Genomic DNA, 21,210 nt, shown 5'->3' with positions numbered 1-21,210 from the left:
AAACCATGCAGGCACTGTGATCTGGTCCATATGATATTACCTTTATCATTGAATTAATTAGAGTATCATTTTTGTCCGCTTGTAAAACCTAAGTGATTTATAACATCCAGTGTTGGTTAGGATGCAATGAAAAAGATTCATTCTTTCCTGTAGTGGAGAAATGATGAAGTATCAAAAAGTTATACCAATATTTGTACAGATGCAGAAGAACATACAAGAATGTACTGTAGCATCATTACTAATGTTATAAAATTAATGACAACATAACCCCTATTTTTAAGCCAGCAATTAAATTATTACATTATAAATAAGTCCCCTCTGCTGTTCTATCCAATTGTTACAGAAGGATAAGTTCTCTCTGGATAACTTGATAAGGAATAATTTCCAGTAAACATTATTAACTAAAAAAAAAACCTAGGAAAGTTGCAGAATAAGAATATACTGTGTTGTAAAACTGCATTAGTGTATAAAGAAAAAATTCTATGAGTGTAAATGTGGCTGTGTTTTTAGGATGATACAAAAAACAAAATGTATAAAATATTATTTATGCTGGTTAATTCATAGATTTGAAAGAAATGAAAGCTTGTTTGCAAATGTATGTACCATTCCACAGGTTACTTTATAGTAGGGTGACAATCGATTCTCATAATTAACCATGTATTAACTTTAACATTAAAAATTAAAAGCTAAAGTTGAAGTACTCTTCTGTTGTAGGTGGACATAATAACTTTATTTATTTATTTTTATGGCTCTGGGTATCAAATCAGGGCCTGACACATGCTAGGTAAGCGCTATACCACTAAGCCCCAACCCCAGCCCCACTTTTCTGATTTTTAGAGAATTTAAAATCCTTTCTTTAGTCATTCATTCTGCTCTGTGCTGGCACAGATATGTCAATGAATACAATAGGGGTACCATCCACTGTGGAGTTCCTTAGTCCTGGATTTAGCTAACCCCCAAGGAACTGAGAATACACTATCTCCTGAGGGTAGCCTAAGTCCATGTGCATATTAAGAAAAGTAGGGACAGCCAAAGGGAAACCAGGTTGGTTGTACCAGATGACTAGAACTCTTTTGCTCTATGGCTTGACTCTCCAGAAAGGTACACCATGTCACCACTTTATCTCAACTTGAATGCTTCTGTTCTTCAATCTAGCCTCTCAAGGGGTCATACAGTTCACAGAGAAGGTAAAGTGGAGTTATTTTGTGTGATACTCAATCTTTATCTTATGCAGAGAACTTTGAAATGTTTTACCTTTATAGTATGTTGAAGCAGTAATCCGTGAAAATTCACATAGAGAACCCTCAGGTTTGCAGGAGTAGGTTTTGGAGTTCAGGTCAGAGAAATGTGTCAGTTTATGTGGAAACATAAAGGATATAAAAGAGGAACTCATTTTTCTTTAACTTATACTTGAGGCTGACAGAAAATTTACATGATATTCAGCCTAAACTTTCTCTGTGTGAGAGGCTTTTGGGTAACAGAGGAAAGGGTGAGCAAAAAACAAAACAAACAAAAACAAAACAAAACAAAAATAAAAACAAAATTGAAGTGTGTTATAAATGCATTAAATTTTGCATTTTAATAAAATCAAGAAAAATTTGGATTTTGTTTCTGATTAGTATCATTAGACACGTCAGAAAATATGTTCCATTTTTTAATACATTTATTTTTTCTTTTATATGAAAGCTTATTTTATTGGAATAAATAACAAGGATGCTGAAATTACCACTTTAACATAAATGTTATTGTTAATTTTACATTTTAATATGTTTCAACCTTTGTTCAAACCACAGTAATAATTTCTGCCTTTGAGTTGCTGGTTTTGCTATATATTCATGACAAGTATATGCAAATACCCAAGGGAAAATAATACTGATTGTCAGAAAAATAAAATCAAAAGAAGAAAAAAATGCACAATATCAGCATTGATACTTATCACCTGCTGAGTTGTCCCATGTATGCTACAGAGAGAAAGAATTACAACAAATATATGAGAACTTTCATCACAGACATGATGCTGACTGCTAGGGAGACAGAGAACAGGACAGATAGAAGTCCTCTAAGTTATTTTGTGGAGAATGTGATTTCTATAAGGTAAATCCTAGAGGAAATTATATTTATTCTGATTGTTTAGCCTTGTGGAGAGGAGGCAATACCATATTTTGGAATCAGAAAACTCCTTCAAATTTCTGTTGTCTCCTCAGGAAAGTTGAAGAGTAAAAGGACAAAGTTAATATAATAAAAATTTAAATCTCAGTTGCTAACTTAAATAAAGGGTATAAAATGATATAAAGCATTAGTAGATTGTAAATCTATGCATATTATTGAGATCTACCTCTATGTTCACCAATTTCTCTGGCCTCTGTTTTTCTTCCCATAAATTTAAAACTTTTGTTTACAACCAAGATAACTCTAGTTCTATATTTCTGTGATTGAAACTCATTTATCCCCATGGTTATGGGAATGAATGTTGAAAAGTATATATATATATATATATATTGAGAATAAAAATAATCATAAAATCTATTTAAGTTTAGTGACTGTGATTAGGTCACCAATTCTCACCAATCAATTTTCTAAGTTTATCAGAATCAACCCCAAAATTAAATAATTCAGGCCTAAAAGTACATAAGCTTGGAAACTGGAAGACAGTGCCTCAGTTGTCAAACTACAAATGTATTTGATAAATGTTATTGTAGAAATCAGTAATTCCAAGACATACTGCACATACAGAAAATTTGAAAATATTTTGAGGTTTGATGTAAATTTAGTGACAAAGGGACTTAAAATATGTCAGTGATCCACGTTTGATTTCAACTGAAGATATGTGTATATTTTCTGTATTAATAGTAATGAGTGAATATCACAAAATTCTTATAAGAAAAATGTCAATGGAGATATTACTATCACATATAAATTTTCAATACTTTAATGCCAAACTTTGCTATATATTTTCTTTGTTTTTCACCAATAGACTTTGTTGGAAGAAAAAAAAATCAGAATGAGAAACCACACAATGATTAAAGAGTTTGTACTCTTGGGCATATCAGACAACCCAGAGCTTCAGGTTATAATGTTTATCTTTTTATTCATAACTTATTTATTAAGCATCACTGGAAACCTAACCTTCATCATTCTCACCTTGCTGGACTCACATCTAAAGACCCCTATGTATTTCTTCCTCCGGAATTTCTCCTTCTTGGAAATTGCATTCACCAGTGTTTCCATCCCCAGATTTTTGAGGTCAATAATTACTAAAGTCAAGACTATTTCCTATAACAACTGTTTAGCTCAATTATATTTCTTCATCTCCATGGGTGTGTCTGAATTTTTCCTTCTAACTGCTATGTCCTATGATCGCTATGTCGCCATCTGCAAGCCACTGCATTACACCACCATCATGAATAAGAAAGTCTGCTCCCTTCTTGTCTTTGGTTCATGACTGGCAGGATTTCTGACCATCTTCCCACCCCTTATGCTTATCCTCAGGTTAGATTTCTGTGCTTCCAATGTCATCAATCACTTCTCTTGTGACTACTTCCCCATCCTGGAACTCTCTTGCACAGATACATGGCTTTTAGAGCAAATTGGCTTTTACTTTGCCTTTGTTACTCTTCTCTTCACATTGGCGTTGGTGATTCTGTCCTACATAAGCATCATTAGCACCATTCTGAGAATCCCATCTGGCAGTCAGAGGAAAAAGGCTTTCTCCACTTGTTCCTCTTACATGATTGTCATCTCCATCTCTTATGGAAGCTGCATATTCATGTATGTCAAGCCTTCAGCAAAAGAAAGAGCATCACTGACCAAAGGAGTAGCTCTCCTCAACACTACTATTGCTCCCATGTTGAACCCTTTTATTTACACTTTGAGGAACCAGCAAGTTAAACAAAGCTTTAAACACTTGGTTCATAAGGTCGTATTTTACAGAAGCAAATGAATGTATGCATTGACCTAAATGAGTGCCATGGTGAAGATTCAACCAGGGAAATGAAACTTTACTTCTCCTCTATCTTTCTGTATCTAAAGCCCAGCTACCTGCACTGCTGAGCCCCTTGGCTTCAGCTTTCTTTTTAACCTGCAAGTAACCATGTTGTTTTGCCCTTTGAAGCTATCTGTAAATTCCATGTAATCACTGATTTACAATCCTGTCTAGAAAACCAGTGTCTATAGAACTGAAATCACTTTGTTATTTATTAGTTATTCTTAATAATGAAAATATTTTGCACCCCATTGATGTTTTAATAATCTTAAATTTTCTCTACTTTGTCACTACCATACACTTTCCTTTCTAAAAATGTATGCACTTTGAAATAAAATAATGTCTGCCACACACTATTTTGCATGTTGTTTGTGGTAACAGTCCAATTCTTCCTAGTCTCCAATGGACTTGTGTATTTTTTTTCCCACTTAGAAGTAATTGAAAATGCTCTGTTTTCTTGTTTTGTTTAAATTATGTATTCTATGTGGCTTTATATGTACTCTTTGTTTATCCATATATTTATTCTTTGAAAAAAAATATATATATATAAAGATGCATTTTTAGGTAACTGCCATTGCTATTTTCCAACATGCAAGTCTGTTAAAAAATTCTTTTAAAAATTGCATTTATACTGAGAGTACTATTTCAAGCCTTCTTTTGAACTAGGTATATCCTGTACCATGTCTTATTTAATCATCACAGCTAGATGGCAAAATAGGCATGGTTATGAATTTGTTTTATAAATGGGTAAGTTGATGCTTATAAAAGTTGAGTAACTTGTATAAGTTCATTTTGCAAAAACAGCCAATATAAGAATCTCAAACAAAACAAACTAAACAGAAACACTAGTCTTTGCTCTATTTTTATCTATAATTTTTGTTTTTACTGAGGATCTGAATAAATGTTTGGCTTTTTTAGATCACCTCATTTGGGCATGGTTACATAATTAGAGTTTGTTCAAGGATGACACTAACTTCAAATATTTTACTTAATATATAAATTATAACACTAATCAATCAAAACAAAAAAAACCTCTTCAACTGCAGTTCTGTTGAGCAAAAGAATGAGCATGAAAAAAGCTTCACAGTGTGAGCAGTATTATGGTTTTAAAATTACTAAATGATGGCAAACTAATAATGGAAATAATGAAGGCCTTCAGTATAATGCAGTGTATTCCAAGTTTGAAACTTTTCATGGAGCATTGAGTAGAAGTCTGCATTAGGAAATGTGATTCTATATTTGGTTGGTATCTTCATCCCAGAAAATGACACCAAAGGACAAAAATTTTTACACTTAGTATTGTTATTTCTTTGTTATTTTATCTCTGTCTTATTGGACACTGTCCCCCAAGCTTCCTTTTAGAACTTCAATAGTAATGTTTTATGTTCATATTCCTTTGCATTTTGTTTATTTCTCTTCTGTCAATTTTCATTCACTGAATTGGTCCCTTGAGCCAGTGCCAGATAAAATGGATAAAAATATTAAGTAGTTCATGGTATATAAAATTTACATAGAAACCATGCCAAATCATTTTAAAGCACTTCTGATATTGTTTCTATGTTATATTTTTGCTTCTTCCTCATAATTTATAGTCAGAGAAGTAAATCTGCTCTGGGTAAAATGGAAAAATGAAATCAAAAATTTTTTTGACAATATAAAAATGACTTCTACTTTAAGTGATACAAAACCTACAGCAATTTAAAAGTAGCATATTAGTTCAATGGAAGAAAGGGAGTATGTTTCCCTGGATTACAATGAATTCGTTGTCTAATTTTTATTCTTCCAGTCATTCTGGATGTTAGTAAAAGTGGATGAAAATCAGAGTTAAGTTGGACGTATGGAGGCCAGAGGAAGACATTCAAATCTCAGCATTGTTTCAATACTTAACAGCACAACTTTTAATCAATGTTAAATAGAATATACTGGGTATATTTTGAAACTGAACATAATTAAAAGTCATATAAAATGGTGAGTATGTTTTATATTATCTATTCATTTTGTATTTTCTAAAATCAGGAAGTTACTATCTATATCCCTATATTTTTAATTTTATACCAATTTGTAGAATTGTTTTTAAAGGAATGAAATTTAGTTGTAGGTACTCTGAGATTGTATTCCACATTTGCTAGCTGTGTGAATTGATGAAAGTTACAGGATCTTTGAGTCTCAGTATTTTAGAAATAGGAAGAACAATTTCACACTTGTGTTATAAAGACGAGATAAAATATAAAAGGTTTCAGTCACAGGAATAAACTATGTTTAGTAAACCACAACTACTTTTCATACCATTCCCAGAGTTAAGAATTAATTCTAAACAAAAGGAAAATAATTAACACAACTATTCTCAAAATCTAAAAGTCACATGATTTACGGAGTACACTTGTTTACATAATCTTATTCAATTCTCAAAAACACTCTTGAAATTCCATCTGTATTTTAGGCAGAGAGACTGAAGCTTATTGAAATTAAGTAATGCATCCAGAGTCACAAATCCATTACATTTCACATTTGTATTTTTTAATTTACATCAAATAGCTAAGCCCATAACTTATGGAATAAATAAAAAATTAATCATGATTTGATATGATAATTTTACTATTAATTCATTTCTTATTCCTTTCTTGTTTAAATTATAGATAACCAGTTAATGGAATGAAAGTATAAACCCTTAAAGACAGGAGAATTAGTATTTATGAAATTATCATCAAATGTGATTCAATGATCTTTAGGTTCCTTTGATTTATTTCTATACACATTAGTATGGATGCAGAGAATTGAACCTTCCCATCATTATTGAAATTAATACATACACATTACTCGTATTCCTATTACTCTTTTAGGGAAAAGTCTTCTAAAATACTTGTGTGAAACTGTAAATATAAATGATCATAAAACAAGTCTTCTAATCACTCAGTCAACTCTCCTGAAGAATCTGCTTTATTCATGCTGACAGACATTCTCAAAGGAACCAACCCCCATGGCATGGCCCAGAGCCAGGAATGCCTGAGGAGTATCAGAAGGGCATTTTATGTGGTTACAAAGCTGAGTTAGAGATTGCCCAAATGTTGAAATCAATGATTAGCCTGTTCTTTAATGTACTAACCTAGACTCTGAACAGATCTTGAAAGAAGGTGCTTTTTGAAATTTTTCTAATGATTTCTATTTGGGTTTAATTGAAGAAGAAAGAATTGAGCATACAGAATGTTAAAAAAATAGATTCTCAAAGTTATTGCATTACTAAGGCAGATTTCCACCCAGTGCAACATAAAACATATTATGGTTTGGGGGGAGAGAGAGAGAGAGAGAAATTAGAAATCAAATTGAACCAAAGTCTTTTATCAGTATCTAAGGAATATCCATTGATCCTTCAAACTTAATATATCATTTAGTATAGTGTTTCTTTTTCACCTTGGACCTCAAATATATTGCCAATATCTTATCTGATTTGTTTAGGTGGTCTTTATTAATATTCATTTGGTGGTAGGTATTTGGAAAATACAAATTTTATTTAACAAGTAATAAATATTTCTAATATTTTTCATTTTGAATGGCATAATGCATCTGTCCCAGGTTATTTGAAAATAAAATAAGAAGTAATTTTGATAAATTGGGCAAAAGGAAATGAGATCTTAATATCTAAGATATGTTCTTCCAGGAGAAAATATGTATCTGCAATAAATAACACACTGAAATGATGAGTTAAAGCTTTGCAGATACCCACACAAACACTTCCTGAGAATAGTTTAAGGCTCTAGGAATCATGTATACTTTATTCAATATTTAATTATTCTTTTAAAGGAATATAAATACTCAATTTTAACAAGGTCATTTAATGTTAGCAAAAGAAAATGATCCATTGAACTTTCTTTCTTTGGTCTTTGGAAACTTTCTATAGAAATGTTCATTGTTTTCATGATACACTTATGAAGCCTGTCTATTTTTTGATATATTCCCTCACAACTCCTCCTTTTTTCTTCAGAACTTTAATCAGTAACAAAACAATAGCAATGATATTATTAATGTTCAGGAAAAAAGTTAAAATTAACAAAGATTAGCAAGGAAATTAGATAGCCAATAAAGTTGCAAACAAGTTTAAAATAAATACAGTGCACTCATACATTTTCCACTATGAAATAATAATAAAATATATTTTAACAAATATGAGTTTCCAATATGAGTAAGTTATTACAAGAACTTTAAATTTGAGACTGACACCAAATTTGGTCTATTTGATGGGACAGTAGTTTGTTACTTCAAGGTATTAATAAAAAATCTTGATTTTAATAAAAACAAACCCTGGTAAGTTAAGAGTGATATTACTGAAAAGGAGTAAAGTGAACTGAAAAGATGGAGTATAAAGAAATGTTAAAAAGTAATTTAGAAATAATGTTTAATAAAGGGTCTTAAAATTTATGTATCAATAAAATGTAGTTTCCTTTACATGTCTTTGGTTTTACATTTATTCAGTATAGGGAATTTGGGTCAAGTGTTTAAGCATATTTTGTAAGGTAAGCAATGTGGGAAAATGATTCTTATAAGAGAAAAATAAGACATAAATACTTTCCAGGTTAGAATAGAGCATAAAATGGGAACTGTGCCTGATGGCAACATTTGTTTCAACAACAAACTCAACATTAATAAGCTAGAAGAATTTTCCTTTTAAACCACTGTAACTATACTAGTCAGTAGAAAATGTTGAAACATCTTTGAAGGTAAGATCTTGTCCTTTCAAGAATGTGCAGGGTAATGACAGAGTTCACAGGAGACTTCAGCACAGTCCAAGCGTGGTGGGTTGGGAGGAATGACTAAGGGGTTCTTGTGACATTATACAATGGATACTCCTCCTGTGATAGAAAGAGGTGATTTGGGGGCTCATTACAATGAACCACTCACAATGCCAGTTATAGTTTACTTCAAATTTCACAATCACTTCCAGAAAGTTTATTACTAATGAGTATGAGAAAAACTAACTAGCCATGGATAATGTTGATATGCTGTGAATACTTAATTGGCTCAGGTGCAATAATCAAATCCTGGTCAAGGGTTGGAGTAGAGAGAGAGAGAAAGAGAGAGAGAGAGAGAGAGAGTATGTGTGTGTGTGTGTGCGTGTGTGTATGTGTGTGTGTGTGTGTGTAGTGTTAGCATGGAAGAGTAAAACAGTTTAGAGAGGTCAGCATAAAGTAGTGAGGGTAGAAGAACAAAGCTAAGAATCACATGCCTAAATGTGATAGGTCTTACACAAACAGGTAATTCCTATTCTATTATTGTTGCTGTACTTGTGTAATTCTCTTGGGATTACTTTTTTATAAAATAGCCTTTGGCTCAGGACATCTTCCTGATCCAAGCAGTATTCAGTTCAGTGATTAGAGAACATTTTCTCCATAGGAAAATGTCTGTATAACTTCCATTAAATGTTAAGCATTTTTCCAAATATGTCACATATATTAACTTACTTAAATCTCATGATTATCAAATGAGATTGATTTGTATTGTAGATAAGGAAATTGAGCACGAAGGAGTAAGTGATTGTAAGACCTAAAAAGTGGATTGAATTCAAAACAAGACATTCCCCCTCTTTTGTATGGAAATATAGCAATACCATTTAAACTTTACCTCTAAAAAAGCATTAGAACTTATTATTTTTAAAATGTAAATAAAACTATTAACTTAAGCTTTCCTGGGTTATGTTTATCTATATCTTTATCTTAGGACATCAGCAAATAGTAATAATGATTAATGATGAGGTTTATTATTTCAATTAGAAATCAAAATAATATGAATATGAATAAAGATCATAAAAAATGATACAAGTATACTGAAATATGAAATTTTGCAATAGATTTACATGCAATAAACCTCAGAAGCAAACCTTCCAATGTATGTTGTTTTCTGCTTCTTTCTCCCCTCTATCCCTGACACCTGAGGTTGCTCATGGCAATGACATCAGGATTTTCAGCTTCTGATAAGGTAATAACACAAGTTGGAAAAGCCAATGAGTGGTAGTCAATGTTGGTAGATGGCTAAGGACAAAACAACCAAATTTTATAAATTATATGTATTTTCCATTTTTCACAATTCTCAGTGTAATTAAACTATTACTAAACTCTTACGGAAATGGAAATGTCTATAGAGATTGGAGCAGTGTCTTAAAGTTGATACTATTTGGGAATATATTTTACAGGCACATATCTGAAAGGTAAGAAGCAACATTTGAAATTAGGTCTGGCTAAAGAACTTGCCTCTACCATTTCAATTTGGGTAATACTAAGTTATTTTCTTATTATTTTAAAATCTATTTTATGTTCACATATTAGTTGTACATGTTAATGAAATTCACTGTGATATTTCCATAGATGTATATAGCATGCTTTGATCGTATTTAACCACTCTTTGTCTAACCTCCCTCAAACCTACCCCTGCACCATTCCTAATCACTGTTCTTCACTATTCTTGTTTTTTGTTTGTTTGTTTCCACATATGAGAAAGAACATGTGATACTTGTCTTCCTGTGTCTAGCATATTGCACTAAACATAATGCCCTCATTTCATCCATTTTGCTGCAAATGATTTCATTCTTCTCTATGGATGAATAATACTCCTTTGTGTATACATACTATATTTTATTTACTATTCATCTTTTGAAGAGCACCTAGGACCTTACTATATTTGCATCTGTGAATTATGCCATAATAAACATGGCATGCAGGTGTATCTTTGGTACACTGATTTCATTTCTTTTGAATATATACCCAGTAGTAAGATGGTTGGATAATTTGTTAGTTCTATTTTTAGTTTTTGAGCACCTACGTGCTATTCTTCATAGTGGCTGTAATAATTTACATTATTTTCAACAGTTTATAAGAATTCTTTCTCCACATACTATCCTCAGCATTTCCTAGTTTGTGTGTGTGTGTGCATGTGTGTGTGTGTGCGTGTGTGTGTTTGTTTGACAATAACCATTTTCACAGGGCTGAGAAGAAATCACATTGTAGTTTTGACACCAAAGCAGTTTTTAATCTGCTTTAATTAAAGAGTTTTTCACTGTGAATGAGAAGAAATTAAAGGATCATTGTCATTATCAGGTGGCTTTCCATTTCTTCTGAAGGTGGAAATGGCATATTTCAGCAAAATTCCAGATTTACACTGGGATATTTATTAATCTTCAACTCAAATCTTTTCTTTGTACTCCCTCTTATAAGTTTGAGATCAAGGAGGAGATTAAAAAATCCTTAGTGGTGAATGAGAACACAGAGACAGCATATCAACATCTCTGGGACACTGTAAGGGCAGGACTAAGAGGAAAGTCCATTGCATGGAGTTCATTCCTTAAAAGACAAAAAAGTCAACATATTAATGACCTCACACTACATGTCAAAGTCCTAGATAAAGAAGAACAAATCAGCAGCAAATGCAGTAGAAGGCAAGTAATAATTAAAATCAGAGCTGAAATCAACGAAATCAAAACAAAAGAAATAATTGAAAAAATTGACAAAACTAAAAGTTGGTTCTCTGAAAAAATAAATTAGATTGACAGACCCTTATCCGTGCTAACAAAAAGAGGAAGAGAGAGAACCCAAATTACTAGCATACAGGATTAAAAAAGTAATATCATAACAGACACTACAGAAATTCAGAAGATAATTAGAAATCATTTTGAAACCTTATACTCTAATAAAATAGCAGATAGTGAAGGCATCGATAAATTCCTTAAGTCATATGATCTGCCCAAATTGAGTCAGGAAGATATACACAACTTAAACAGACCAATATCAAGTGAGGAAATAGAAGAAGCCATCAAAAGATTACCAACCAAGAAAAGTCCAGGACCGGATGGATATACAGCCGAGTTTTACAAAACCTTTAAAGAAGAACTAATACAAATACTCTACAATCTATTTCAGAAAATAGAAAAAAGAGGGAGTACTTCCAAATTCATTCTACAAGGCCAATATCACCCTGATTCCAAAACCAGACAAAGACACATCAAAGAAAGAAAACTTCAGACCAATATGTCTAATGAATAAAGATGCAAAAATCCTCAATAAAATTCTGACAAATCAGATACAATCCATATCAAAAAGATCATGCACCATGATCAATTGGGATTCATCCCCAGGATATAAGGTTGGTTCAACATATGGAAATCAATAAATGTAATTCATCACATCAATAGACTTAAAGATAAGAACCATATGATCATCTCCATAGACTCAGAGAAAGCATTTGACAAAATACAGAACCCCTTTTTGTTCAAAACACTAGAAAAACTAGGGATAACAGGAACTTACCTTAACATTGTAAAACCTATCTATGCTAAGCCTCAGGCCAGCATCATTCTAAATGGAGATAAACTGAAGGCATTCCCTCTAAAATCTAGAACAAGACAGGGATGACCTCTCTCATAAACTCAATTCAACATAGTTCTTGAAACACTGGCCAGAGCAATTAGACAGATGAAAGAAATTAAAGGAATAACTATAAGAAAAGAAGAACTTAAACTAGCACTATTTGCTGATGATATGATTCTATACCTAGAAGACCCAAAAAACTCTACCAAGAAACTTCTAGAACTAGTAAATGAATTCAGCAACGTGGCAGGATATAAAATCAACACCCATAAATCAAAGACATTTCTGTATATCAGTGACAAATCCTCTGAAAGGGAAATGATGAAAACTACCCCATTCACAATATCCTCAAAAAAAAAAAATACTTAGGAATCAACTTAACAAAAGAGGTGAAAGATCTGTACAATGAAAACTACAGAACCCTAAAGAGAGAAATAGAAGAAGACCTCAGAAGATGGAAAGATATACGTTGCTCATGGATAGGCAGAATTAATATTATTAAAATGACCATATTACCAAAAGCACTTTACAGATTCAATGTGATTCCAATCAAAATCCCATGGCATTCCTTGCAGAAATAGAAAAAGCAATTATGACATTCACCTGAAAAAATAAGAGACCCAGAATAGCTAAAGAAATTCTAAGCAGGAAAAGTGAAACAGGTGGTATCGCTATACCAGATCTTAAACTATACTACAGAGCAATTGTAACAAAAACAGCATGGTACTGGCACCAAAACAGGCTAGTAGACCAATGGTACAGAATAGAGGACACAAAGACCAACCCACAAAATTATAACTACCTTATATTAGACAAAAGTGCTAAAAGCATGCAATGGAGAAAGGATAGCATCTTTAACAAATGGTGCTGGGAAAACTGGAAAACCGTATGCAACAAAATGAAATTGAATCCCTTTCTCTCACCATGCACAAAAGTTAAATCAAAGTGGATCAAGGATCTAGGAATCAAACCAGAGACTCTGTGTTTAATAGAAGAAAAAGATGGCCCTAATCTCCATGACGTGGGGGTCAGGCCCCAAATTCCTTAATAAGACACCTATAGCACAAGAGTTAAAACCAAGAATCAACAAATGGGATGAATTCAAACTAAAAAGTTTTTTTTTTTTCTCAGCAAGAGAAATAATATGTGAGGTGAATAGGGAGCCTACCTCCTGGGAACAAAATTTTACCCCTCACACATCAGATAGAGCACTAATCTCTAGGATATACAAAGAACTAAAAAAGTTAAACAGCAACAACAAAAAATAATAATCCAATCAACAAATGGGCCAAGGACCTGAACAGACACTTCTCAGAAGAGGATATACAATCAATCAACAAATACATGAAAAAATGCTCACCATCTCTAGCAATCAGAGAAATGCAAATTAAAACTACCCTAAGATACCATATCACTCCAGTAAGAATGGCAGCCATTATGAAGTCAAACAACAACAAGTGCTGGCCAGAATGCGGGGGAAAAGTTACACTCATATATTGCTGGTGGGACTGAAAATTGCTGCAGCCAATTTGGAAAGCAGTATGGAGATTCCTTGGAAAGTTGGGAATAGAACCACCATTTGACCCAGCTATTCCTCTTCTGGGACTATACCCAAAAGACCTAAAAACAGCATACTACAGGGACACAGCCACATCAATGTTTATAGCAGCACAATTCACAATAGTTAGATTGTGGAACCAACCTAGATGCCCTTCAATGGAAGAATGGATAAAAAAAATGTGGCATATATACACAATGGAATATTACTCAGCGCTTAAAAAATAACAACATCATGGCATTTGCAGGGAAATGAATGGCATTAGAGCAGATTATGCTAAGTGAAGTTAGCCAATCCCAAAAAAACAAATGCCGAATGTCTTCTCTGATATAAGGGTGGGGGGTGACTCAAAATGGGGTAGGGAGGAAGAGCATGAGAAGATTATTACTAAATAGGGAAGAGAGGTGTGAGGGAAAGAGGGAGAAGAGGAATTACAAAGTAGATGGAAGGAGACCCTCATCGTTATACAGAATACATATATAACAATGTGAGGAAAAAGAAAAAAATAAAGAAGTGTGTCACATTAGATTGGGTAGAGAGAAGTGATGGGATGGGAGGTGAAGGGATGAGGGGAAAGGAAGGACAGCAGAATAAAAAGACATTATTATTGCTGTGGATATATACGTGACTGCACGACCAATGTGATTCTGCAACCTGTACACTCAGAAAAATGAGAAATTTTCCCCCTCCTGATTCAAATATATGATATGTCAAGATCATTGTACTGTCATGTGTAAATAATTAAAACAAATTAAAAAATTTTAAAGGTGATGATAAATAAGGGTAAAGCCAAGATGAATAGTAAGATGAGGTAAGTTAACATGACAATTAAATATTGTGCTTTTAATGAGGATGAAATTAGTTAAAGTATGTAATTCTTTTTTAAATTATAAGAACAATATGTTCATTATAGTAGTAATTCTTTATCTTATTATTACAGAATTACCCTTAGTTTACAGGTGACCAGCATCTAACAAAAACAAAGTATTAACAATCAAAAAGAAGTATGTAGAAATTTTTATATTTTAAAAATATAATTAAATATTAAAGTTTCATGTTTTGTAACAAAGTATGTTTCATAGTTATTTTTATTTTCATGAAATATTACATAATAATAAAATATAAAGTAATTCCAATTAAAGGAAATAAATAATTGTAGAAGACAGCATTGTACATTCTCTGTGGGATACAAAAAATGAATATAACCATTCTCAAGGGAGATCTACAATAGAGAAGAGTAAAGAGGCTACTGAAAAACTGAAGGGTGACTAATCAAAATCTCTCAAGGTCTATAGGATAGCAGAGATGTGGCCTGGCCTTTGTCTTTTTCCCAGGAGATCAAATATTTCGAAAATACAACAACTAGACTTGAAATATTTGAAATAGAATGTACAACAAGTTGGAAGCAGGATTCTGATTTAAGTATCTAGTCATACTACCCAGTTAGGCCATATCTTTCTCTCTTCTTTCTTTAAATATTACTTTCTTAAACTTCCAGATCAAATTAATAAAGGGGAACATAGTGTATTGTTATGTTTTCTGAAGGTTTCTGACATTACATTTTTATTTCCTAAAATACTTCCCTTCGGTCATCGTAAAATAAAGAAACTATAAAATCAAATTTGATTAGTGTGAACTTTGCTAATGTCTGGCTGAAAAGCAATGATTTTACATTGTGTTCTTCACAGCAGAAATTTGACCAACTAAAATATTATATGGAAAAAAACAGCTATCAGGATTTAGCAGACCAAATCCACAGAATAGCATACCCACAGCAGTGTTTGAAGATCTGGGGACTAACCGAGTGGGTTAAGGTGAATGGGAGAGGTTTTCCTGTATATTTCTAGATTTCCTGGTGGATGAATGGATCCATGGAATGAGTGCCTCATGTGGGACAAACTAAGGAAGAAAATATTTTTCCATAAAACTTAACAGAGAAGGAAGGTTGATGCTGAAATGGAAAATATACTGTGCCACAATCCAAGTGACAGAGTTGCTACCATCTAAGGCAAGTAGTTACTTTCAAATATATGCTTCAAAACAAAATGAAAAATAAATACATGTTACTTTTAGCTCAATAATGAAAAATGTTTGCCTACTGTGCACACACACACACACACATATACATATATATGCAGATATATATATATATATATATTTTTTAACAAATCATCAAGGTTTTCAAACATTAATGATTTTGATATAATTATATGAAAAATAAATAAGTGAATATATTCCCTGGATACTACATGAAATAATCACATTATTTAATTTATAGTAAATATATATACATAATATGTATAAAATGTTCTTATGTTATCGTAACAATTACTATAAAACATTTATATTAAAAATACAATGAATAATTAAATCAAATTATATTTTTTAAATGTATTTTATTTTTTAACAAAATCATTAGTTTATTTCTTATATCACAAAAGGAGTAAAATGTTTACTTTTGCCTTTTGATAAAATCAAGATAATCTATTTTTGTTTTCAGGTTGTAGTATTATCTAATCCATTCACCAGGGGAAAAGAAAGAGAAATGCATGTTTCATGTGATCATTTTAACAAAAAAGGTAATAATATTTTTCATAAATGGACATAGTATAAGAATTATTGATTTTATTCGACATCTCTCAATGATGTGGCCTACTGTATAAAAATTTCCTAAATACTGCCACTCGATTTATAATAAAAGAGCTAGTAGCAAGCAAGCTGGACTTAGTAAGAATTAAAATATAATGCAAAGATGATAATCAAAATAAAATTGTTACACATTGTGGTAGTTATTTTAGAATTGTATCAATAAGGTGATGTCTTTCTTCTCTCTTTAATTCTCCTTGACCTGCAATATCTTTAAAGGAGGAAAAAGGAGAGACCAAGAGATAGGGAAAAAGAGAAAGAGGGAGAGAGAGAGAGAGAGAGATGAACCACACAGTGATCACAGAAATTGTGCTCCTAGGCCTTTCTGATGATCCTAAACTTCAGATTGTAATTTTCCTGTTTTTATTTATCACTTACATATTAAGTGTCACTGGAAATCAGACTACCATCACTCTAACCTTGGTGGACTCCTATCTACAGGCTCCTATGTATTTCTTCCTCCAGAACTTCTCTTTCTTAGAAATCTCATTTACAATGGTGTGTATCCCTAGGTTTCTAGGTGCTATTTTCACCCAGGATAAGACCATTCCCTATAACAACTGTGAAGCTCAACTCTTTTTCTCCATCTTCATGGGAGTGACAGAATTTTACATTCTCACTGCCATGTCCTATGACCTCTATGCCATCTGCAAGCCCCTTCATTACACAATCATTATGAGCAGGAAACTCTGCATCCTGCTTGTCTTGTGTGCCTGGCTGGGTGGGTTTTTGACCATTTTCCCACCCCTGATGCTTCTACTCCAGCTGGATTACTGTGCTTCCAAGGTCATTGATCACTTTGCATGTGATTATTTTCCCCTCTTACAACTGTCTTGCTCAGATACATGGCTCCTAGAAGTCATTGGTTTCTACTTCGCTCTGGTGACTTTGCTATTCACTTTGGCATTAGTGGTTTTATCTTACATGTACATTATCAGGACCATTTTGAGAATTCCATCTGTCATTCACATAAAAAGGTTTTCTCCACCTGTTCCTCTCACATGATCATCATTTCTGTTTCTTATGGAAGTTGTATATTCATGTATGCTAATCCATCTGCCAAAGACTAAAGGCATGACTGACCAAAGAAGTGGCTATTCTCAACACCTCTGTTGCCCCCTTGCTGGACCCTTTCATCTACACCCTGAGGAACCAGAAAATAAAGCAAGCCCTAAAGGATGTGCTCCACAGGGCAGGGTATTCTACAAATAAATGAAAGAAAAATTGCCAAAAATAAGGGACACTATAACAAGCAAATTAGTAAAATCTTCACATTCATAAATATCTTTATTAAGTATCCTTGTTCTCTAATGGTTTCTTTATATGCCCCATTGTATTTAATTGGAGATTTTCTCAGTCCATTCTTCCACTCCCACACCCAAGTATATCCAACATATTGTTTACTGAGTTATTTTAAAATTATTCTATCATTTCCCCCTACTGAGTTTTCTTAAAATGGTATATATTTATTTAAAACATACTCTATAATGTGGTAAATAGTTTTAATTCTATTTATATTATTACATAAATGGAATATATATATCACTATGTTGTACTTCAGATGTAGAGCTCTAAACTTTGTGTATTTTCTCCCATGTGTTCTAGATATATATTGATAATGCCATAATGATTTTAGATTTTAGATGTTCGATATGATATCTTGTTTCATTAAATTCTGTCCCTGTCCCTGCAGGTAATATGTTCTATTGCATCATATCATAAATGTAGAGCTCTATGAAATTAGAAGGGCACAACTTTCATTTTCTCTGTAATATAAAAAAAATTAAATATAAAAAATTTCTCTGTAATATAAAAAATTTCTCTGTAATATAAAAAATATTTCTCTGTAATATAAAAAAACTATTTCTCATTTAATATAAAAAATAAATTTAGGATTCATTATAATTATGTTACTCATATGAGCATCAATTCAATAATTATACTTTTGGCTTAAATTATTAGTTAATAGTTAGACCACAAGAGAATTTCAACTTCAATTGTTTCATTTTCTTAAAATTTTTTCCTAAGTAATGTTGATTAAAAAAACTTTAAGACTAATATATTTTATTTATAAATTTGTAGACTACAATAATTTACAAAGTAAAATGTAAAATGGTTGCACATATTCATAAAATAAAAGTCATTATACAGATTTTAATACATTTCAAAAACATGCTTAGTCCTTACAATCTCAACTGTCTGCAAAATCTGGAAATCAAAAGATTCCAATACAAGAAGTTACAATGGTAATGCTTCTCTGAGAAATTCAATCTTCAGGAATTTTTGTGACTTAAAGATAAATATGTGCCTTTCAATTAAATGTCTTCCAATAGTTTTTTTTCAATTTAATATTTCCAAGAAACTTTCACTGAGGTATTATATATATTTATTAAAAAATATATCCACCAAAGAAATGATTCAGTGATTAAAAATTTTATTCTTATTCTCATGAAGAACTAAGTAAGAGAATAAAATAAGTATTTTATTATCACATTGTAATTGATGTGTTATATCTCTATGAGGAATGTATTGTACACATTTTGAAAAGAACAATTTTTACTTGTAGATGTACATAATACCTTTTATTTATTTATTTATTTATTTTTATGTGGTGCTGAGCATTCAACTCAGTATTTCAAACATGCTAGGCAAGTGTTCTACCACTGAGCCACAACCCTGGCCTCTATAAGTGTACTTAGTTACAAATATATTGAGATATAAATAATAATAGGTTTGCTCATAATACTAACAATTTATATAATTGTACCAATAGAAAGTTAGGATGTTTATTAGTTTTGTTTCTTGTTCCAGGATAATAGCCATGATATGCATGACAAGTAAAAAAATAAATAAAATATCTCAAAGCCTTAGATAAATATGCCACTAATAACTAATATTTTCTTACTACTTCAAATTGTCAGATATATTACTAACTGTATAAACTTAATTATGTCTTTGCAACTCTATGACATTTGTAGAAACAGTTTTGCCAGTGGTTAATGACTCATCAATGCTGTCATACAAATAGTGTGAGTGGTTAAATGCTTTTAAACTAAACTGCCCTGTCAAAACAAAAGCTGTGCTTCTGATCAAACTCAATACACAAAGAATTGTTTTCTTAATTACTCTTTGGTCTTTCAAATTCTAACAAAAATAAAGAAAAAAGTTCTATGTATATGTATTTGCATATCCATTCAAATACTGAATTTTCTTTTGGTAAATTCATATCTATTATTACCCAACAAATTATAAGCAATATGGCACATGATTCTCTTTAGATAAATGTGTGGAAGAGCATTTGTAATTTTTTTTTATTTTATTTTTTTAAGTTTTAGATGGACACAAAACATTTTTATTTATTTACTTATTTATTTTAGCTACTACTTACTGGTATTTTTTTCATTTTTTTAAAATTATTTTGTTATATATGACAACAGAATGTATTACAATTAATATTACACTTATAGAGCACAATTTTTTATATCTCTGGTTGTACACATCCTTTGTGTCTTCATACATGTACTTAGGGTAATGATGACCATCACATTCCACCATCTTTTATACCCCTTTGCCCCCTCCCTTCCACCCCCTCCCCTTTTCCCCTTTGCTCCTGTCTAGAGTTTATTTAATTCTCCCCCACCCACACCCCCTGAAGCATATTATGGATCAGTATCCTTAAATCAGAGAAATCACTGGGCATTTGTTGTTGTTTTTTGAGATTGGTTAATTTCACTTAGCATTATATTCTCCAGCTCCATCCATTTACCTGTAAATGCCATGGTTTTATTCTCTTTTAATTATGGGTAATGTTCCATTGTGTATATAAACCACATTTTCTTTATCCATTCATCTACTGAAGGGCATCTAGGTTGGTTCCACAGTTTAGCTATTGTGAATTATGCTGCTATAAATATTGAAGTGGCTGTGTCCCTTTAGTATGTTGTTTTTAAGTCCTTTGGGTATAAACTGAGGAGTGGGATAGCTGAGCCAAATTGTGGTTTCATCCCCAGGTTTCCAAGGATTCTCCACACTGCTTTCCATATTGGCTGCACCAATTTGCAGTCCCACCAGCAGTGTATGAGTGTGCCTTTTCCCCCACATCCTCACCAACACTTATTGTTGTTTGTATTCTTAATAGCTGCCATTCTGACTGGAGTGAGATGAAATCTTAAGAGTAGCTTTGATTTGCATTTCTCTAATTACTAGAGATGTTGTCCTTTTCTTATCAAAACTGTTTAAATGTGTACATTCTAAACTCCTTCTTTGACATTTCTTTCACAGGGTGCCTGTTACCCCCCAGTAATTTCCTCCCAGAGGAATGCTGCCATGTGTATTTCCACAGTCAGAATCCTTACAGAAGGGTAGGGGCAGGAGAGATAGTTTAGAGACTAAATTAGAGACCAGGAATTGTAGGATCCATATGTGACATAAGGGGCTAAGATCATTCTGTATTACATGAGAGGACTCCAAATGATATTCCTAGGGTGCATTCTTCCAACAGAGACTGGAAACCCTCCCACCCTAGCAACCCTCACTTTCCTGAGGATAGAGATACCAGCACACTCTGGAGAACCCCACATATCAGATGAGAAGAAAAGCAAAGAAACTATTGAATTCCAACAAAATTGTCAAAATGGCTATACTACCAAAAGTATTATGTAGATTCAATGGAATTT

The 21,210-nt window shown here is 32.2% G+C and overlaps 2 pseudogenes; both read left to right on the top strand.

Annotated features, from left to right (window-relative positions):
• Positions 1-3,001: 3,001 nt before the first annotated feature.
• On the top strand, positions 3,002-3,940 carry LOC124087335 (olfactory receptor 6C3-like; annotated as a pseudogene).
• A 12,876-nt stretch (positions 3,941-16,816) lies between these two features.
• Positions 16,817-17,750, top strand: LOC124086916 (olfactory receptor 6C3-like; annotated as a pseudogene).
• The last annotated feature ends 3,460 nt before the right edge of the window (positions 17,751-21,210 follow it).

The sequence above is a fragment of the Marmota monax genome, unplaced genomic scaffold (genome assembly GCF_021218885.2).
Source record: "Marmota monax isolate L192 unplaced genomic scaffold, Marmota_monax_Labrador192_F-V1.1 WCK01_AAM20220418_F8-fsc00012, whole genome shotgun sequence".
In the NCBI taxonomy this organism is placed as follows: domain Eukaryota; kingdom Metazoa; phylum Chordata; class Mammalia; order Rodentia; family Sciuridae; genus Marmota; species Marmota monax.
Note: the sequence above shows the minus strand (reverse complement) of the source record. Positions and strands in the feature narration are given on the sequence as shown.